At 39.4% G+C, this 22864-nt stretch overlaps 1 protein-coding gene across 2 annotated transcripts in view; it reads right to left on the minus strand.

Annotated features, from left to right (window-relative positions):
• Nucleotides 1-22864, minus strand: part of TENM2 (teneurin transmembrane protein 2) — a 514050-nt gene that overhangs the window by 54554 nt on the left and 436632 nt on the right. The window lies entirely within an intron of this gene.

Raw genomic sequence — 22864 nt, forward strand, 5'->3', positions numbered from 1 at the left:
CCCGCTGCTGCTCAGACTCCTGACAGTATCACTGTGCAGACAAAAAGGCTCGTTCCTGCCGGCGGGCCAGACGCTCTGCGGGCCCAGAGCCGCAGCCCTGGGGTGGAGGAAGGGGACACCTCACAGAAATGGGGATTTAACTCAAGCCAAAAGGCAGGAGGAGTCCTACCATCAGCCATAACACATTTTAAGAACCCTGCAAAGGTTCAGATCTAAGCTGGTAGAAATTCCAGTTGCTGACAGACGATCACAGCCTCTCATTGTTCCCACCGTACGTGTGCGTACACACACGTGAGGGGGAACATCTTCAACAAGCACGTCAGCGTTCAGAGTGCCTTTTGTATTGTGCATTGCGTAATTCTCCAGAGCTTCTCTAAACATAAAGTTTAAATAAACAGTTTTTAAAATATTTTCCTTCTTTAATAGCCATTTAAAAAAAACTACTTATTTAACACTAACTTTACTTATATCATGATGTGACATTTCATGCTTTCTCAAAGACACAATAGAAGAAATACCCCACAAAAGAAGGATGTTTTGACTTGACTACGGATATGATGTGGCTTATTGTATAGCACGAGCTGAATGAGGAACAAAAATATTAATTAGCTCAGGTGCTCATATGTTCTAACAAAACGTCCACAGGGAATAGAGTACCTCGACTGCTTTTTCCAGAATGAAATAAGCCTCGGGAGGCACTACTGTATCTTACTGAATATTCGTTAGGACAGAGAGTAAGAAGACCAAATTCCAGCTGTGGTATATACAAACAAATCCTTCAATACCCAATCCACAGAAATGTGTGTTTGCCTGTGGAGCTGACAGAAGATGGGAGAGTCCTTCAGCAGACCTCTCATAGCACCTTCTCGCTAGTCTGAGCAGGGGGAGAAGGCTGCGTTGCCATACTGACAAAGATGTTGGATCCCAATCATTCACAAGCTTTCTTTTTTTGGGCTGGAAACACAGTCTAATCCTGCCATCTCTACAACCACCAGAGAACACGGAGTAATCTTACTGCTGTTGGTCTTGAGCAGAAAATTTAACCTCAAAACAGCCTATGAAGCTTCATGCTCTCTCATTTTCCCCTCCACCAGCAGTGATGGCATCCCTGTCGGCATCATGATCTGTGGGGACCCGCTACAGCCCTCTCGGGTCTCACCGACCGGCTGGGTTTTAGTCCCTTCCATCTCCCACCATGACCTCAAGCTGTGACTATTAAGTAAGTACTCCACTGTCTTCCCCAGGCATTTTAAGAGCACCAAGGAACTAATGGGCACCCTAACAGAGCGTGGATACTCTTTTCACCAGCTGCGAGCGTGGAAGACAGCAGTGTGAAATATCCTGAAAGCAAATAAACATATTTTCTTTGTCTGAGCAGCACCACTTCAGATGTGGAGCCCTGGAGTTCCTTGGCCTCTGCAGGTGACCAGGAACAGGACCAACCATCAGATGAGCAGAGCTTTCATACCATTGCTGAATGGTAGAACAGCCTCCCAGAAATCACTACTTTAGACTCCCTGTGTGTTTCCATAAACCTGTTCAGAAAGCCACAGCTCAGTTTGTGTCTCTTCCTACTCCTCCCAGCTGCCCTGGGTGTAGCCAGGTGATGTTACAGAGAAGTTCCTCTGACCCCATACTGGTTTTCACCTGCTGCTGGAGTTTCCCATGCAGGAAAGCGAGCTGCCTCGTATCCCTGGTACTCACACAATTGGTATCATGGTATGTAAGCATTCGCTTTTACTTCTCCTCGCTGGGTTATTACCTGATACATTCATAGTGATTAATTAAATTTTAACAGGACTAAGTAGTCCACAGACACATTAACTTTCGATGTAACTCCAAAAGTTTCCTACTACAGAAAAAAAAAAAAGAAAAAAGAAAAAAAGAATGCTGGGCCCGCGGAAGGTGCTGGACTGAGACCTCTGAGATCCCAGCTGTCCCACAGAAAAGGTTCTTCACAGACAACAGCAACCAAAGTTTCTGCGCACTGTCCTAACACGGTGCCTGAACCTGCATCACTTCCAGCGCTGGCACAGCAGCTTGACTTCCACCAAAGCTCTGTGCAGTAAGATACCAGACCTCTGCGAAAAGGGCCAAGACCATTCAGTTGATTTTGTACAGAAAGCTATCAGCAGATACAAGCAAGTCCTAGAAGTTTTATTTCAATGTTGTTGTGTATTAAAAAAAATACAGTGCCGATTTCACTTAAATGTAAGGTTGTTTTGGCATTACACATCTTAGCTATGAAAAAACTGCACTTGCTTTTGTGGTACAGATAATCTATTTTCCAGGCATTTATTTTATCTCTTTCATTTGTCAGGTTGTTTGAATGACTAAAATGGTAAAGCTTGAGGGAAGGCATCATACTGTAGGATAAATTATTTGTTTTAAATGAAAAACAAATAGTAATTGTGAATACACACACAAGGTTGGCTTTATACTGAGGCACTGAAGAGAATTAAATCACTGAAGCAGTTTGCTTTGCAGCGTATGAGCAAGATGAAAACATGAACAGTAGGGAGCTAGCAAAATCTCTGAAAAGTTTTACGTGCAGCTGGGGATTAATGGATATGACTTTACTTTTAGCTTAAAGAGAGAAGCAAGCATCGCTGGTATAGACATGATGTTGCTAGGAAACACTATGCTACCTCCACAGAGTTTATTTAACTGTGGCCTTTCAAAGACAGACTTTGTGTTTTAATAACATAAATATCACAAGGAAGGGAAAAAACCAGCAGTACACTACAATAAGATCCAAGTACTTTGACAATTGAGTCTTCCTTAAAAGATCTATAAAGTTAATGATGTATTAACTTTCAAAACAGCTTTAAGTAATGGACAACTATTTAGATATTTTTGCATGGTTACGTGTTTCCGTACATACGTGTGTTTCCTGTCTTTCTTCAAGCAATATTTACATAGCATTTTAGTCTTTTAGACCAAAATTTGTTCTACAAGCCTGTTGGCCAACCAGATCATTATGAACCATTAATAACAGGTTTTCCTCTAAAAAAAGTTTCTATTTAGGCAGTGCACTGAGTATCTCTATTTAAATCTTCTACTAAATGATTAGTGCTGACGAACATCCTCTGCACACACAGCATTTAGACGGGGCTACTGCGCCGTGATGCACGTCAAGGGGTTTTGACAGTGGACAAGGTCACCAAGCGCCTAACTGAAGAGCCGCCAGAGTCTCGGCAAATGCTCAGTGATCACAGCTGGACATACGGTCTTTGCTGCAGACGCACGCTGTACGAAGCACGTCCTAACGCCAAGTGCATCGTTAAGGCTTGCTTTCATGCTGCAGTCCCAGCTCACGCCCGGCAGTGCATTAGCACCTGGCTGTCTTAGGAATTCACTCAGCGAGCAAGGCAGTCAGAGAGGGAAGGGCTATCGACATCTAACCTTGAGAAGTAATCCGCCACGGCATGAAGCTCTCAGTCCCAGCACAGAAAAGGGCCCTTCACGCTAAGCAGAGAAGTTGCTATTCTTGGTATGTAGAGAAATCCTCTTCATCCTTTCTATTACAGTAATGCTTAATGGAAAATGTCAAAAAGCTAGGTTAAAAAAGACGAAGGTGCTTGTTTAAAGTGCCAGATTGACAACCTGTTTATTCACGGAACAGGCAGAGTACGGGCAACAGCAGTTCAAGTGCCTCACGCTTCTGGCAATGTCTCTGCACAGGCCACTGCTGCTAGAGGTGAAACACCGACGCAGCCTTCCTTCTCTTCCAGTTCCCAACTTGCCTGTAGGACTGGTAACTGGGAGCATTAGGATAGGTACATATGCATCAACAACTAAACCAGCAAGAAACATTTCAGTGCTTTTTGCAATACAGCATCAGGAATCCGTGACTAGTGTTGTGAGGGACCATCAGAGTAAGAAGGTTTCAAAATCAAAATATTAAAATTCATTCTTCTCCATACCACAGACAGACAAAATGTCCAGCATTCATGTAAAGTGAATGCTGGAAGGCATTGGTAAAGGAAAAGCAGAAAAGTCTGGATCTGAGAGAGAATGATGTAAACCGGTGTTCTGTACATATGGGATCCCAAACCACATTTTATCTTTCCCACTGAACAGAACAACCTCTGCAATCTTGCCGTTCTGGAACACTAGGGCTAGTGCTCAACGCCTGAAGTTATTTCCTGTCTTAGTTTTTTTTGCAACAACCCAACTACCTTAGAGTAACAGAACAAATTAATTAACGGATTTCATGGTGTTTCTTACTCCTCGTTGTTCAAACAGGCTGTTGCATTCTTAACTTGCTCATATTTTTTTTGGCAAGTTAATATCATGTCATGTCCACAGTGGTAAGTGGCACGAGAACACTGACTCTCACGGCTGACAACAAAGGCTTGAAGACAACTCTGAAACTCTACAAATCGGTAAGCAGAGATTCAGCACATTTATCTGTTTCAGGGCACAGGGACACGTGTCCCCTATGTACCTAGACTCTTTCTCAGTACTTGAAAGCCTCACTTGCATTTCCTCAGCTTATCCATTCCAACACACGTACGATGACAGCACATTACAGTGAGAGGAACTGTGGTGATACGTAGTACAAATGAATACTCTGCAACAGCATGAGAGAACTGGGGCTTAAGAAAAAAAAAAGTCTGGTATCTTTGCCATAAAATAGTTGAGTTCCTTCTTCTAGGAATGAACTAGATTTCTGTCTCTTGACTGTGCCTGTTACGAAGGGGAAGATGATTTACCATGGATGCCAAGTAAATTATGTAGTAGTAGTACCAGAAGAACAGGACACTACTTAACAAAACACTATGAGAAATGAGAACAGGTCAATATGAAGAGGGGTATTTAGTCAACTGCTACTATATACACACAATTACACATTCATCTTAGTTCATATTATTAATATTCACAGCAAAAAGGGATCAAAAAGGTTCGAGACACAATAGGAAGAGAAAGATCCTGTTTGAAAGATCTCATAATCCAACAGACAAAATGCAGTGAAAATACTAGAATTTGCTATTTGTTTGCAGAGCTCCACCTTGTCACAGTCCATGACGGGGCCTAGAAGATGCTATAACAATACAAATTAAAAAGTTTTTCATGGCAACAACAGAAAAATAAATAGTCTTGAAAACAACAAACATTGCTGTTACCGAGGTCATTGTGAGAAAACTTGTCTACTGCTTCCTCCAGGCCTACGTAAACTTTATCTATTTCTATAGTTTCATACTTCAAAATCTTAGGGGAGATTTATGAAAAGCTGAATTTAGCAAGAAAGTCTGCAGAATCATTATGAATAGCAAACAAAATTAATATGGACAGTGCTTGTTTCTGAGAAAGGGATAGTGCTGGATATATTTACAAGAGAATACTCACAGGTTTTATTACAATGGAAGTATTCTGAGACTAAATTGTAAGGTCGTTAATTCATTTCTTAACTCAGCAAATTGATTTCCAATATCTAGGCAGTACATAAAAAATTTGAATCCAATTTTGGGTAAGTGCTGCACAGAGTTCCTTTTCATTCCACTGATACTCTCAAACTCCAGGTACCCAACACATACACAGCTACCCAGGCATATAAAGATTTTCCTTTGCATAAACTACTTTAAAACTCCAAACCAAACATTTTAAGCAAATCAAAATATAAAACCATGCTGTCCAATTAATTTGTGTTTTCAGTCTAAAGCTTAATGATCATCAGAACTCCCATTTACGTGCAGGCCAATCACTCTGAAAAAGAAGCAAGGGAAGGGGCAGCCAGGGAAAGAGAAGTTAGAGAAATCTTGTTCTTTTTAAAGTTTTCCAACTTTGAAGAAATAGGTGGCCTCTTACTATAATTACACAAAAAAGGGGTAGGAGAGATGGAGGGAAGAAAGTAAAATCTCCCTAGGTGGTATTTCATAATCACTTAGAGAAGCGGACAATGTTTTTAGCCTCTACTCAGTTTGTACACAGAAAACTAGATTTAACTCAAGAGTTTACACCTGCTGAGTTCTTCTGACCCAAAGCTGTCTATCGGCCACCTATCCTCCCACAGATGGAGCGGTTCCCAGCACCTCTCCCCATTTCGCACGCGGGTAGTGCAGCTATGGCCTGGAACGCGGCGTCTCTGGCTTATCTTTCAGCCTAACCCCATTTTACACACCCTTATCGCAAGCCCACTGGCAGTCAGCGGGGTCTTCATTGACTGGAACGGACACCGGACCGGGCGTTCCTACGGGTGAAGGTGCCCTGCAGTACAGAGTATGCTGTACAGCACGGTGTTTTCTTCCTCACAGGATACACGAGTTTCATTTAAATTCTCCTCATTACAGCTGTTAACTACAGAACTGTAGCAAATAAGAGTAGTCTGGGACACGATGGTACCTACAGAATACAGAGAAATGGCACAAAAGCAGTAATGATAATAACCTGTTTAATTTGGATTCTAGAGGATAATCACTGTTTTCGTATTTTCTGTTCATTCCTTCAGTGAGCTGCTGGTATGCCTACGGCTATCTAGCAAATAATAAATGAGGTACACAGAACGAGGTACCTAGCAACATTGAAAATAATATTATGCTTTTTATTTGCTATTGTTATTTTTTAATCCTCCAATTCCAAAGCCTACAGGGCTTACTTAAAGCCAAAGAAAGGGCAAACAAATAAAAATGACACAGTATTATCGTAGGCACACAGAAGTTATTTTCTGCAGAGTAAAATTTCAGCTAAATAAACTCAAACTCAAACCGTGTAACTAAATGCATGTCAATGCAATGCAGCGTTGGCTGAGCGAGAGGTGAGGCCCCTCTGAACGAGCGCGGGCAGTTCCAGAACAGCCTAGAGCGCCATGCAGAACCACTTGCTCAGCTCTTTGAAGCTGGACAGTCACACAGATTGACAAATTGTTAAGAATTAAGCCAGCCGTTCAGTGGAATACAAAGCCTGATTTCACTGCTTGGGTACCACAGTAGAGCTGCTTGCTCCCACAGAGCGGCAGCTTCCCTGTGCCACCGAACATTTGTCACCAAGACGCTCTGACTGCCGTCCTTGCTTCTTTTCTTCCCTTTTTATTTTTCAGAAAAATTAAAAAAAAATTATCCAGTACCCTAAATAGTTCTTTAAGCTAGGTATCAAACAAAGGAATGTAGGGAATAAGTAATTATCTGCAGATGTGTTCGGGGAGATGAGTACATGCCTGAGTTAAAACTAAAGAATTGGCCAGTTACAATTTCATTTATTAAACAGGCTGAAAAACACGGAAAGGCTGAGAAATAAGTTTCAAGACTCCAGAATCCTGATCTCTTCCACTATAATACTCTGTCCAGACAGAGTCATCTATGTTAAGTAAGATTCCTTGAATTGCCTGGGATATATGTAAGCCATAATAGAGTTTTTTTCTATTTACTACCTATCTGTGCAATTCAGAGAACATCCAGCTTTCCAAACAAAACAGGAAAATGTAAAAAATTAATGTGTGACTCTTTAGAAGGGAAGCAAACCTCTCACAAAAGGGAACTTTTGGTATTACAAAGGAAGTCTCAAGAAAAGTCACTTGCATATTTCTGAAGAAAAAAAAAAACAACTATAAAAAAGATACAGAAAAACACACACACAAAAAGGCTCATGTTGCAATACAGGTCACAGAAATTTGAGATTGAAAAAAAACTCCTATGGATGTCAGAGCATCACGCCTTGTTAACACGGGACTGTTCCCAGCAGTACATTACATTTTTATCCAACTTCATTTAAAGCGACTCAGGCAGATGGGCTCCCATTTCTTTCTTGGAGGGAGATGCCCTCAAGGTCTCCCTCTTCTGCACAACCAACAGAGTTCTCTAACCACCACCAGCTTTTGGTGTGACACCCACCTTCAAGCTGCCAAGAGCTGGGCAAGGGAATGAGGGTGACAGTTTGTGCTACACTGACCTGAGACATGAGAAAACCAAACAGATCTATAATGAAAAAAATCCATGTCTGCTCAGAAGGTCGGGTATACACAAAGAGCTTCAGCTGAGCCCAAGAATTTGGCCTGTTCATAAAAGAGAGTTGCAAGAAGGAAGTGAGACTGCATTGATGGGAAATTCAGCCGTGAGACTGAAGCGTCTGCAATGCTAACAGACCAAGTGCCCTGCTGCAGCCAGGAGGCCAGATCCAGTCCTGCAAGTGCGCGATGCCCATGGGATCCCGTCTCCACGCAGCCCCCAGAACACCCACAGACCACAGGCAGGGGTGAGGGATGGTACGAGCGTGGCGCACAGGCAGCGTGCTGTCAGCATGCCCTGCCACTGCTAACCTCAACTCAGAAGATGCCGCACGTCCTGCAGAAAAACCAGCACTGCGCACGGTGGCTTTATCAATGGCCAGGTGATGATGGTTCCAGATGTGTACCAGCATCCACAAAGCAGTTATATGAAACATACGGATGCCAACAAAGACACTACTGCAGCCCCAAAGCTACGGCACTGTTACAGTTTCCTCTACAGGCGAAGTGGATTATTTGCTGACATTTTGAGCACGAGCTAAAATTTGGCCATAGCAGCACATTCAAGTTACACAGTGTACTTTTTCCAAATGAGACTCATATTCAACTTATACTCATATACCCAATAAAAAGATAAATAAAAGGTGCAGTAAAATTTGTATTTAAGATAGCTGGTTCTTTCAAATTAATCTTACTGTAACAAAATCCATTTAGAATATAATTCCGAGTGAAATTGCATTCATAAAACCGGTACCACAACCATAATCTTTTATTGTATTAATGTTTCTGATACGGGATGTAATGACTGGCATTATCCTTTGCAATACGTAGTATCGTTTCCAAGAAAGAAACCTTCTCAAGTTGGATTTGTCTCTAATATAATGTCTACATAAATAGCTTAGTGGCAGTGTAACGATACAGTGACCTATCAGACAAGGTGTGTAAATTCAGCCAACTGAAGAGTAACAGGCAAAACATTGACCTCATATTTAAAAGAATATATAACTTAATTAAAATGTAATAATTAAAATCCCTACATTAATCACAGTGTTATGGCAGGGAGTTTCAGGCATTCATTCATAAAAATTAGGATTCACGTAGTAATTGCTACTCTACCTCCTTGCACACAATGCAACTGGCTTTTCTATTATTTGAAATACGTGGCAGCCATAGCTTTCCAAAAATATGCATTTGAACTTTTCTGAATAAATGTTTCAGCAAAGTGCTGGCATACTTTTAGATACTACAAAGCTTCAATAATCTCATATACACTGATGCACAAAGTCGCATCACATTTCCATACTCAGTACCCATTCCATCCTCTTTGTACCACAGGGAGAGCAAAGAGGAAAAAAATACAACGTAATTCTTGTATTAAATGGTATCTGTATCTGGAAAAAAAAGATATTTGATATTGTGCTGTCAAATCCCAGACATTAGATTTCAAAAGCTGAGTTTCTTTGGGCTAACCAAAATTTATAAAATGCAACATAAATGACCTATTTTTCCCTTGTTTCAGACAGAAAACAATGCAAAGCCCTGATTTTGCAGTTCTTAGCAGCCAAGATGATGTACGAACTCAGAATCGTACCCAGCTTACTGAAGTACCTCTAGGATTTTATTCTAACTTTGGAGGAAAGTATGAAGTCATATGAAAGCTTTAAAGGTTTTCCTGGTTTCATGTTCCTTTATGCAGTTTTCATACAGAGTCCAGACAACAAAGGATGCTGGTACTCCATCCCACGCTTCCAGTCGGGCTAAGCTTGCTGGTGGAGATGGCACGGTGCCACGCTTATCCAAAGGTGAACCCAATTTAATTATGTACGTGCAGCCTGCATAAAACTAGAGGTAACTCTATCCCCCACCCGCTCAGATAGGAACTTTGAAAATCTCTGTATACATCAAGATGACACAAAGTTGGGATCTAATTTCAAATATTTATAATCTCAGACCCTGCTGATACAAAGAGTAGATCACGCTTGAAAAGGGCTGGATTGCTTGTTGCTACCAAGGCTTTGTCTGGCAGGACAGGGTACTCCCAGATCTCTTATTAAATTGAAAACCCTCCAGCGAGGCAGATGTACCTCTTCTCTCTGAACACCCTGATGGATCAGCAGAGGAGCCTACATCGTCCCTGGCTAGCTCTCCTCAAGACAAATGCCACCCAGCATTTGTAGGACACTGCAGTGAGAACAAGCAGATATTATATACTGATGTTGCCCAATACGCTACAGAAAACGCTTAGCGGTGAGTAACAGCCCATCTGATGTACCACAAAGAGGGCTGTAGGAAGTCTGCCTTAAACTACGGGCCTGAGCGTAATGTCTGACCTCATAACTCACGCTGCTTTGAGGAAGAGGTTGGACAGGATGACCTCCTGACGTGCCTTCCAACCCAAATTACCTATGAACCTTTCAGTTTGAGCTTTATAATTCCTAATTCTCAGGGCAGGGAATCCCAGTTTTCTCAGGCATTATTACAAAATAATTACTTGCTACTTATCAGATATTGATGTCTGCATGGAATTTATAATTTAGCAATTAGCTTTCAGGTATGCAAATGCAGATCCTGTTACGTGTGCAGGTTATCTCTATCAGAAGAATAAATATGAGCCTTAACATAAGCATGCATTTTCCTCTATTACTGCATAACAGATTAGCATGCTCTATGAGCAAATATCCCTTAATTTGGTACAGAACTTTGGAACCACTTCAGGATGAAAAGTGCTATAGAGAGAGAGGCATTATATTTTGCAGCTAATCTTCTTAAAGTATTAATTACATGGATTCCAATAAATGGCTGCTCACTGTACGGTTTCAGACTACGGAGTTCAAACATTTCAGCTGTCCCAATGGAAAATCCAAAGAAAGCGCTGAAGAAAGAAGAAAAAAAAAAAAAAAAAAAGAAGTTTTAAAGAAGTATTGCGGGATAGTTTGCAATGCAAAAAGCCTTGATAATGTACAGTAAACGCTTCTGCTATCCCTTCTGGTTTGCAGGAATCCTAAATCTTCATGACAGTAAAATATGATTAAGAAGTAACAAAAAAGAATGGATATTTGAATATTACAATAAATATATCTCATCTATTAGCGCTCAAATTTACGAAGTTTAAATATGTAAAAATGTAAAGAATGAAATAACACCAACAACACCAGAGCAGTATTCTGTCACATAGGCAACATGTAAAACAAATTAAAATACATAAACAATGCATTCTGAGTTACACGAGTATTTGTGTATGCTGAATTGTTTGGCAGATATAGGATAGAAGATGTGCATTTCACTACATAAAATATATTTTATAAACACGTCTTTAATTCTAAAGTGCTAAACATCCGTGCTTTTCAGTAGACAGAAGCCTCAAGAATATCATACAATTTTCCAATTTTTCTATCTATCAACTGCACAATGACTAACAAAAGCTAAAGAAATAAAAAATTTGTTTTCACAAGCAGTTTTTACTCCTGCATGCACAGACAAAGCACAGGACAGCTCTCTTGTTGTTCCTTCTTTACTTATCTAAGTGGTGAAGGAAAAAGCCTCTTAATTCTTCAATCTTAGCCAGTTACCTTGATATTTAAATACCAAATAAATCTGGGAAACTGATTTTGATGTACTAGTGGTGTACTTCACCACTTCACCCCCAAGAATGCCAAGGGTATTTCATCTGCACTCGGAAGAAATTTGAAAGAGAAAAAGCTCTCTAAGCTCTGCTTGCTTTACAGTAAAAACATTTACTGTGTGCAACTGACAGCTCTGCTCCTCCCCTGGCCTCACCACAAGTGACCTTAACTCTCTGGAACAAACATCTAAGTCATCCCGTTTATAGACAGAATACTCCTTTTCCATTCCTCCACTGCAGCCATCGGAAGCACCAACTGGGCTTTCAACCTGGTTGCCTTGCGCCTGTATCTGACAGAGTTTTCAGGCCGTGCTGGGACAGGCAGGATGCTATTAGTTATAACGGGACCGTTTGCTAGGAGCACTCCTCTCAGGAGAGACGCCGCCTCTAAGCGAGATGGAGATGCAGCCGAGAAATCTGGAGACGGCCCTGGCCCAGCTGCAGTACGACTGTATGATCAACGCCTCGGATGAATCCACTTCAGTCACTGGCTCACGTCAGGTAAGAAGGGGCACAACTATGAATTGTCATGTCTGCTTCAGTTTAAAAAAAAAAAATCCCAAACAGTAACAGGGAAAAGCAGACTTAACATTATTAATAACAAAGACCATTAAAAAAAGAATTCCCAACAACAACAAAAAAACAAAACAAGAGGACAAAACCTGTGCATGGGACATCTGAAGGACAGTTTGCTACAGTTTTGTACAATTTGCTCTTTTTTTTGCACCACTGAAAATACACTACGAGTAGTTAAGAGTTTCTCTAAACACATCAAATACATGTCAAGGAAATATTACCTTTCTGTTTTCTATCCCAGTTACCACTTAGCATTATTTACCCTCAGCGTTCACAATTAAAATCATAACTTTGTTTACTGCACTCTGCCTGTTTCCCACAATTTCAGTTGGGTACAGTATCATTTCTCATTTCTTATCCATAGTTGAACCGTTACCGCATTCTAAGGAACGTGTTAGAAACACATATTAATTAGGCTTTCCTTTAGACGATAATGATTTGTTCAAAGCTGTGAAACCAAGCAGCCCGTAGCAGCCTTTTCCGCTGCACAGCCGTATGCCATCAGCTGGGAGCAGACAGCGGGAAGTACTGGCCCAGCTTCAACCACAGAGGACTTTGGAATGCTCCACTCCGCGTCCCACGGCCAGCTAACAAAGGAACACCTTGCAACCTCAATGTGCCAGCGGGAGGCCTCTCACCTGAGGACTGACGCACTTGGACTCTACTGAGTCAATGAGATGTCCATGGGTCTTAACCAAGCAAAAGGAACTTGGGAATGGCTTGCCATGTCCGAATAAATACGTACATGGCAATACGTTTAATCGGGCATAGCACGTACCCAGTTTACTATATAACTCGTGTAAGTGGTTAGGAAGTTTTTGCAGAAATCCTTCTTACCTGAGTATCACTCACTGGAAAAGCTATCCCACAGTTTAACGACATCGCCTTTCTCCCCAGGGTACAAATCAGCAAACTGACAGTGTGTGTTCTCCAGCACGCATACCTGCTTCTCCTTCTGAATGAAACAACTTACTAATTTTATTTATTTCCCAAGCTGGAATGAACTTACTTAATTCAAATAAAGGATTAGTACCAGCAGTCCTGTGAAGCAGCAGCCCTGTGAAACATTATCTTTAATAAACCTGTGATTTTGAGTCACAGGACAAAGAAAATAGAAGCAATGCTGAAAAGAACAGACATCTTCCCTTTCACTTGACTGTCATTTGTTCACACTTGAACAGCAACTCACATTTTATAACATCTTTACCTCAAGCCATAAAATAGATAAAAAAAATAATTAAGATCTAGGGGCGCATTCTGAAAACAACTTTTAAGAGAACTCCCATTTAGTATCAATAGGAACATTTCCCTTAAGAAATCAGATACATTCTACACACCTTGCTAGAAATTTTAAAAAATAATGTTTTATCTCTGACATACTGACAAAAATCCCTAGCAGAGCAGGGGAAATCGTAATAAAAAGGTTGATTAAACAGATGCAGTTTTAAATGGAAGACAATATGTTAAATTATCTCAATTCCGCTGAATAAATATTTCCCTTAACAAAGTATCTCATACTTAAAACTTTCCATACAGTAACGATTTTGAATTAGGTAATTACGATTTTAGGAATTTCATGGTAACTAGAAATACAAATACTGGTGAAAGAAGATGGGCCTTGCTTATCAAATTCTGGTGTATGGAAGGTTGAAAGGAATGGAGAACTCATTGGGTTTTAATAAACACTGCCTTCATTATAAGGTATGAAAATATGAACAATTTCAGGAGACACTTCAATGTATCCATAAAGTCTGGTATCTGAGTGATATCTCACACGTAATTAAGTCTTTTGATAAAGGATATGAACTACTGTCTGAAAGTAAGGGGAGGCCTCACCAATTTTGATTCACTTTTTTCTTCAGCATATAAGCAATCAAAATTGTTATAGAATACGCAACAAAAGATTCCAATGAAAAATCATAAAACTGATAACCTTTACAGGTCCCTCTGGATTTGAGTTAAGGAAAGTTGCAACTGCAAGCTAATGCTTAGGCATCAATACAGATCTTATTTCATTTACCCTTCAGCCTTCTACCTACATATGCATGTAAATATATATACATTGTTTAGGCTTCTGGTTCATAACCACCTCTGCAGAAGAATAACGCAGAAACAGTGAGTGCAGACCTCGTTACACAACTTAAAATTTCCTATAGCATAACACTCACCTAGTATTTCCTTCAAGCAACTGTTGCCCTCTCAGCTTTCACAGACAAAGTGACCTTGACTCTAATAACCCGTTCTCTAAATATGGAAGGCTTGCTCCACTCTAAATCGATATTTCTGACTTATTTCGGGGGGAAAAGAAATTCAAACATTCACAGGACACAATGAAGATATAGATGGATTGGCTTCACGATAAAGAATCAGTTTATAACGATCTGAGGGAGGCAGTAACAAAAAGCAATTTCACCCCTAGTTTCCAAAGAAGCCAACAAAAAGCTGCATTGGATACAAAAATCTATGTCGCTTCCCTCCCTCCACCAGTGCAACTATCTATTACCAGTGCTGCATGGTGAGCCATGTCAACCTTCATTTCATATTCCTAACAAAATCCTATGCAATGATTTTCTGTCTTAAGTCTAAAACATCTTTTCAGGGTTTTTTTGAAACAAGAAAAGGCATATTGCCATTATTTTTCCTGTACTGTCATCAAGTTACTCGGAAAAAAAAAAAGATATAATAGGTAGAATTAATCAGAATCTGTTAACATTTTAACAATTTCATATTGTGCTTTCACTTTTTTTCTGCAATAAATAATGATCCACAGCTTCCTGCTTTCAGTAATACCTTTCTTCTTCAAATGCAAGTGAGTCTGCTATTTAAAAAGAAAAGAAAATGGGAAAGAGGGAGAGAGACACACCCAAGTTCCTTGTCTGTAGCTGCTTAATTCTGGGCACACTATCTTGCATTGTAAGACTGTATGCTGTAATACTAATTCCTCTATTAATTTCAGAGAGAAGCGATCTGTAATCCAGCATATACACATCTTGCCTTGCTTTATGAAATGGAAAGCAAAGAAGTCAGATCAGCCTGTATTTAAAAATGCTGAAAAGGTGATGGCGCCAGGCTACATTGCGATTCGAGCGCTACTCTCTGACGTTCCCCGTGGTCAAAACAAAGAGTCAGTTCTCTCCTCTGTTCTAATGCGCCTCTGGTTTTAGGAGAATCAGCATCCTTTGGGACATTTAAAGTTTTGTGTTTGTGCATGCTGAATTAAAAAGAAAAACAAAACCAAACTTCAGTGCTATTCTTAAACTCATTCCACAAGAAGCTCAGCAATCCCTTTTGATTCCTACCAGTTGGAAAATCACAGTATTTGAAGCAGTACTGCTTTAAACATCAATATATTACCACGTTAAAGGTAAACATGTTATTCCTGAACTGATCCCTTTTTTTTTTTGGTTAATTTGTTCTTTTGGATAATTGTCCTCTTAGTATTGTTTCTAGCTTAAAATCACAACCTACTAACATTTTTCACCACAAAATGTTTTAGTTTGTAATTGAAAAGAATGGTTTTTAATCATTATTAGACCGTTATATTTACTTCTTAGATAACAAAGCTATTATCACCATTATTTCTCTTCAGAACAGGGACTGCATTTTCATGCACTGTGGTTCTTCAGCTCAGTTATTCAATGCTCTGAAAACCTGACTGTTTGAAGGCAAATTAAAACATAAGTGGTCTAGATGCATTATGAATCTTACTCATGTGGCACACTCATGGATAACTTTACTCTTTCAATGTCTACCTTAAAAAAAACCCCTCATCTGCAATTTTATAATTAAGCGGAATGAATACAGAAAAGAGTAATCTTTACTTTATATGGGTTTCTGTAAAAATACACTTGTTAAAAGTGTTTATACTTTTTAACTACATAAAAGATTAACTATCGGCTTCTGCAGCTCAGACTATCCTAACAATTCCAGAACATTTAAGAAGAAACACTTAAACCTTTCCTTGCAGCTATTTTGTACGGTATCTTATTTTATAGCATTTTAAAAGCAGGCCACAGTCTATTGATGCCAAGTTGGTCAACTTGCTCTGCGCTGGACTGTTAAAAACCAAATAGAAACTAAAAATACAACGGGATTAGGAAAAAGCAATAAATCATGATATTGATTGGCAGATTATCAAATTATGGCTCCCTATTTACAGAATGCAGGAAATCTGCAGCCTTTTGAAGGGCTGTACAACAGAGAAAATACAAATGCCTTGAGTAGGACTTCACTGCCATTACGTCAGCTGAGTTTGAGAGAATGCAGAAACTGTTTTACACCTGAACGTCTGGGACTCACTGCATAGCTCCCAGAACCAACGAGACAGCGCAAGAAAAGGCAATGAATCCTAGATGTTAGACATCAGTCAGGGGCCACAGAACCAGCAGATAAGAGTAAGGCAGGAGTAAAAGTATCTTTTAAGACCAGTAGAATGAGCAGGAGAAAAGCTTTACACGGATAAGCAGACAAACACGTCTCTTCTGCCTAAATTTTCATCAGGGATAATGTTATGATCCATGTCACACTGAAGTCTCTGTGAAAGCTACAGTTAGTACCTTTCCACAAAAACTGCTTAGCTGTTCAGAGAGGTACTTATTTAGAGAGAAATATTTAAGTCAAGCGTGTAGCACCCAGCGCTAAGGGTCAGCTCTCAGATTTGAAAATCTTCAGGAAGACAGCTGGACCACGACTCCTTTCTGCTCTGATCTTGTTATTGAATGAAGAGAGAATGAGGATAAATACAGTAACTTTAATTTCTCATGTCCCACTTTTCCTTCAGCTTTTAGTACCATGACTGCGAACTGCTGCCAGATTAGTGAGCCATCAGCATTGCTTTGTCTCTATCTATCCCAGCATGGATGTGTTGTGAATACAACTGGTAGAATAAGATGGACAGTTATATGTCAATCAATACTATATGACTGAGAACACTACAGAAGAGTGTCCTGGCAATTGCAGAAATCTTAACACTTAGTTACAATTGTCACAGTAGCTATAAATCAGGTAATAAAGACCCCAATATTACTCCAACTATCTGCACTTTCAATGTGCAGAGATGAACACAGACCACAATCTCAGACTGAGCACCTTCAACAACACTTAGGTTTGTATTTAGCTCTTACATTTCAGTTACATAAATGACGTTTGTAATTTCTTTGAGCAAATAAGATATACTACATTATATGATGATTTCTGTTTGACAGAAAACTTTGCTTCTTTTTATATGTATAGAAAAATTGTATCTAAAATTAAATAGACTGAGGCTACCTACAAGAATAATCTCCAGCAATGAGGTTATTCTAATAAGTATTTCATAACCAGGTCAGAACAGGAATGGAAAGAAAGAACAAGAGAAAGGAGCTGAACAATATAAACTCTATAAAAACGCGGTTCAGTAAGAACGGCTCAGGAAACCTCATAGCTGGGACCCTGAACAAGTTCCCATATTCAATCCTTAAGATCTTTTTTAAAAATTGTCTTAGTAAGGGCTTTTAGTGAAAGAAGGACGTATCAATATTCAACACCAGTGTGTTTTTCATCCTCAGTGAGGAGTTACTGCACAAGAGATAACTGACAGTTTAAAGAGACAGCTTTCAATAGTCCCATTTTTTCCCCAAAGCCCTAAATAGATCACACAGCAAAATCCTGAACTGACACTTCAGAGAAGCTACAGAGACTATTTTTTCCTTTTTCTTTTTGACACTAATGTTTTTAATTCAAAATTAAACTAAGAAAATATTAAGTAGAGAATTTCAAAGCAGAAAGTATCTCAGGAAGACAAGTCTCTAACTTCTAATGTATCCTACTGTTAATTTGAAACTATGTAGGAATCAGAGACAAAATTGACAAGAAGCCGAAAAGGAAAAGCTTTGCGTCTGAATTGTTATTCCAGAGTTTGCAGCAGCCAGGCAAAACACATTTGGCTTTATTTGCATCTTCAAGCATGAAAGATAATGTGAAATTGATATTGAAGATACAAGAATTATACCTTGAGAATGTATAAGCAAGAATTTAAGTGATAAGGAAAAGACATGTTTAACAAGCAAGCCTCAAAAGGATGGGCAGTTATTGTTCTCTTTTGTATTTCTTTCTTAGTAAGTATAAATAATATATATAGATATACACATATATATTTCTCAAGATCTGGCACTACCTTTCTATCTCTATACAATCTATGTCACTGACCTCTCACAAGCATTCCCGTGTCTTTGCTGCTTTGTATCCAGCAACACCACGTAATTCACTCACTTGCTGAAGCGGTGCCTGACACCACAGGGTACAAAATAACTCAGAAAACATTATCTGTGGAAGAAGAGAAGATTGCCTGACGGTGTGAATACTCCTATGAAGAGCAAAATCAGCTTTGCCCTTTCAAAAGTTAGATCAGCTGCCTGATTGATTGCCCTCCCCCTCTTTTTGTGGTCTTTTAAGAGTTCAAGAATTGGCCAGACTATCCATATAACTCATGTAGAAGCCCCTCCAAAAGGGGAAAAAGGAAATGTGATTTTAGTTTGGGAAACTATTCACCAGTATCTGCTGGATGCATCTTTGAAGTACCAGACAAAATGCAGGAAGCTTTGCTGAAAACACTCTCATTAAATTTTTGGGGCTAGAAAGAGAAGAAATAAGGTCATGTGCTGCAAATATCCTATATACAGAGAAAGAAAAAGAGCCACTCAAGTGTTCTGCCACTGCACTGTGACATATTTCAATCATTTACAGGAAGCCCTCAGCAAAGAATGCAAACAGGAAAGTTCTTCCTCATGAATAAGCTTGCCTTTTAGCCAAAAAAGATCCCCAGCTGCCCTCTGTAAATTCCGCAGATGAAACAGAATTCTGTTTCTAAATTCCCTGAAAGTCAAACCACTCTCACTCTATACAAACCTCTACATAGAATTTTTCCTTCCAAACGTATATAATCAGCTATCTTGCTCAGCTATGATAAAGAAAAGGATGCATATGGTTGTTCTCGGTTCCTCAGAGCTACAGAAATTGTTTAGAATATTTACTCATCCCTGATACAGAAAAGTAGCAAAGTATATTTTAGTTACCGCAGAAGGAATTTACAAAGTTACCAATCAGAAATAGAAATGAGCATGAGATTCCAAACAAAAGATATTCACACAGTGTGTAATCTGAGGACTTTACAGAGATGTTGTTCAGAAGCTTTGGAAGTGAATTCAAAGACGACACATTTACAGAACCAACAAAGCACCCCAATAGGATATGTAGTTGGAAAAGATAAAAAGCATCAGCTTTCCAGGAAGAATTCCTGCTTGCTTATTTACTAGGAACTTGAATCTTTCCTGGGGCAGAGTAACAGTAGGCTAGATGACTGCAGGTCTAATCGACTAGTACATTTCCTTGGGTTTGGTTATAAAATGTAACATGCTATAATATAATATAGATAACATATATATTATAATATATAGCTATAAGACACTATAAAGTGACCAAAACATCACTTTATAAGGAAAACTTCTACTTTATGTGTCTCTCTATGCTTGCAGGATGGAAATGAAAATGTAAATTATGTGCAGAGAATGACAGAAATCATTGAGAATCTCCCAGATTAATTCATGAGGTATCTGCTAGCCTTCCGTTTTGCTGGAGAGACGTACGGAGGGGAAACCACCTTCTCATACTCAAAGTGAAAGCTTGACACCACCTAGCTAGAGACCGCACCACAGATGTGCTCATCTAGAAACTTGCTACCCAGTGTAAAGGAGAGAGGACGACTGTATGATACGGGTGATGAACGGGAATCTGCAGATACAGAAACAGCCCATCTCTCTAGCAGTTTTGGCCATGTCATCACATATATTACCAACGTATTTCTATATCATCAGTAATGGAAAGCGGTCATGACCCAAATATTCTACACATTTCTCAGATAAAATGAAAAAGTGCATTCCTCCCTCTACAGCATGCAATCTGAATTTCTATCATAGTCATTAGAGGTTCTTTTATGCCTTGATAGGTCATAAACTCTTACAGATTAATTTTAAGTTAGACGTGCATCAGAGAAGTCTAATATATCTAGATCATTCTAAATTGCTCTTTGTTAGATACGATGGCTTTCCCTTGTCTCCTCCCACACACTTTCCATCTCTCCTGAAAATCGTCTGATCTTTTAATCATTACCATTGTAATTACAACAAGAAAAACCAGTAGTAGAAGAAAAAAAAAAAATCTTTGTTTCAAAGAGCTTTACCATGGGACAAAAATATCCTGCTGTATCCAAAGATAACACAATGCTGCATTATTAATGGTTCTATTCATTATCAACATCATGATAAGGTAAAAATATAAATGTTTACACTTTATATGTGGTATTCCTTCCACATATAAAGGGTGTGGGGGGGAATCATCAAACATTTTCTCTTAGCAAAACCAGAGGTGGAATACTATCCATCCAGTGTTCAGCTGGGTGAGTCTTGGTACTTCAAAGGGACAGGATCTGAACTATTTACCTCCTGGGTGTAATATTTGCTCTTTGTTTGGATGTTTCACAGTGGCTCAATATATACATTGATAGCCATTGTTCTGCAGATACAGAACACACAGATTAGTCTCCTTGGCTGGAAAAACAATCAGTCCTACTCCTAAGAGTGGCATTAGATTCTTCAAGGGAGTGACAGTACAAATCTTAACACAGGCCACTATGAAACGACGTACTTAGAAGGAATGCTTCCTTTCAAAATCAGACTGGAAGAGAGCTCCCGTCGGTCAATGATTTTCTAGCCAGCTTTCTGCCCCATGGCAGGATGAATTAGCTCTCTGCCATTTCTGACAGACGTTTGTCTACATTGCTGTTAAAAGTTCCATTGATGAGGAGTTCAACAACTTCCTTACACAATCTACTCCAGTTTTTCATTTACTGTTACAAGATTTTTCCTAACCTAACCCAAATCTCCTGTACTGTAACTTAAACTTCTTATCTTAATCACCCTAGACATAGACAGTCCTCTCCTTTCCCTGCATGTTTTTATGAATCTGAAAATTTAGGTTATTTCCCACCATGTAGGTGACAGGATCACAGTTCTTTCAAATCTTTATTCAAGGCCCTGAAAAGACAGAAGATAAGATATAGGGTTAATACAAATTTCCCAGTCTGTTATTTACTAAGGAACATGTTGCAGCATCTGACATTTTCAGTACAGAGGCCAAGGCCTCCGTGGAGGAAGGGGAGTGGCAGATCCCCACCTCTGGAGCTCTATGCTGGAAAGCAGGACCACGTTGAGGAAGCAGAGCCCGCAGAGACGCACACAGCATCCCTGTTCGAGTTCTGCCCAGCAGGCAGGCAGCTGGAGGTTCAGCGTCTACGGCTGTCAAAGGCGGTACAGCTTATTTGCATTGGAAAAAAAAAAAAATAAAAATAAAAAAAAGGAACAGAGAAGACAAGAATTGTCTTGAGTGTAATCTGCAGCAGAGTATCTGTATTATCAAAGAACCTTTACTACAATCTTTTGCCACTTTCTGTTTGAAAGCAGCAGTGCTTAACCCACATCTAACGTAGGATGCGTGCAGACAAAGGCAAGGCTTTGGGAGTAAGACAGGCTGCCACAAAACAAACCTCATACAGCGTCGTCTGGTGAGAGCTTACCTTACAAGATACAATATGTTTGCAGACTTTTAAATTTTACTCATAAATATTTAGGATTAAATCCAGGTTTCACTGGTGTCTCAGTGAGATTTTTAGCAATGACTTAATAATAGTCGTATTTCATGCTGCAGGGATATGAATTACAGATGGAATTACGCTTTTAAAATGCTATTCTGACTCTTTCTTAAGATCTCTATGTACATCACATCATCCTTACTGTACAATCCTGGTAGTTTATATGATAACACATCCACAGCAGTTTAAAACCAAGTCTTAAACATTCAAGTATTATTCTCAGTGAAAGTAACAGATCTGTTTTATAACAGCACACTTTAACAACACTCAGATGATTAAAGGAAAAGCTAAATCCTCCATCTTAAAATTCTGGCATGAAATTGGTTCAAGATTTAGCAACTGCTATATCTCAGTCTTTTGCTTTGTTATTAGTTTTCCAATATTTTTTCCTCATCTAGATTACCCTCTATTATTTAGTTATAACTTCCTCCATAATTGCAATCAATGAATAGTAATCACTTAATAAACATATCCTGACAGGTCTATTTTTGCACTGGGAAGAGATTAATTTTCTTTATCAGCACTCCAGTAAGCAATTTTTCTTCTTGCCTGAAGTAGCAAAGTGAAATGTAGTGCCTGGTGTAGACTTCTGCTCTGCTATGTGCAGCGTTTGAGCAAGACCAGACACCACTCCTAGCATTTTTATACTATTTGGAGGCAGATTTATCAAAATCTGTATAACTTGGAATTGGCATTCACTGATTTTTAGACACAATTCTATTGCTGCTCATAGGTAAAAGCTGCTCCGCACAAACAGCTTGTTAAGACTGAGCTAATGGTGGCACTGCGGGAGACTTCTCCGAGTGTTTTTCATAAATGCAGAGAGAAACTGCATTTTTGTTAAATTTTTTTTGAGCTTATATACTCAACAGTGAAATGCCACAGAGTGCGCATTCTGTTAACTACCTATGAAGACCTAATTTGATATTAAATACAAAAATACATCCTGAGTGAGCCTGGATACCTGCAGGCTGCTCTAACCATTTCTTTTCCACTGCCACAGGAATATAGCACATGAAACTGGTAAAGACACACAAACAAA

The sequence above is a fragment of the Chlamydotis macqueenii genome, chromosome 14 (assembly GCF_036417535.1).
Source record: "Chlamydotis macqueenii isolate bChlMac1 chromosome 14, bChlMac1.mat, whole genome shotgun sequence".
NCBI lineage: Eukaryota > Metazoa > Chordata > Aves > Otidiformes > Otididae > Chlamydotis > Chlamydotis macqueenii.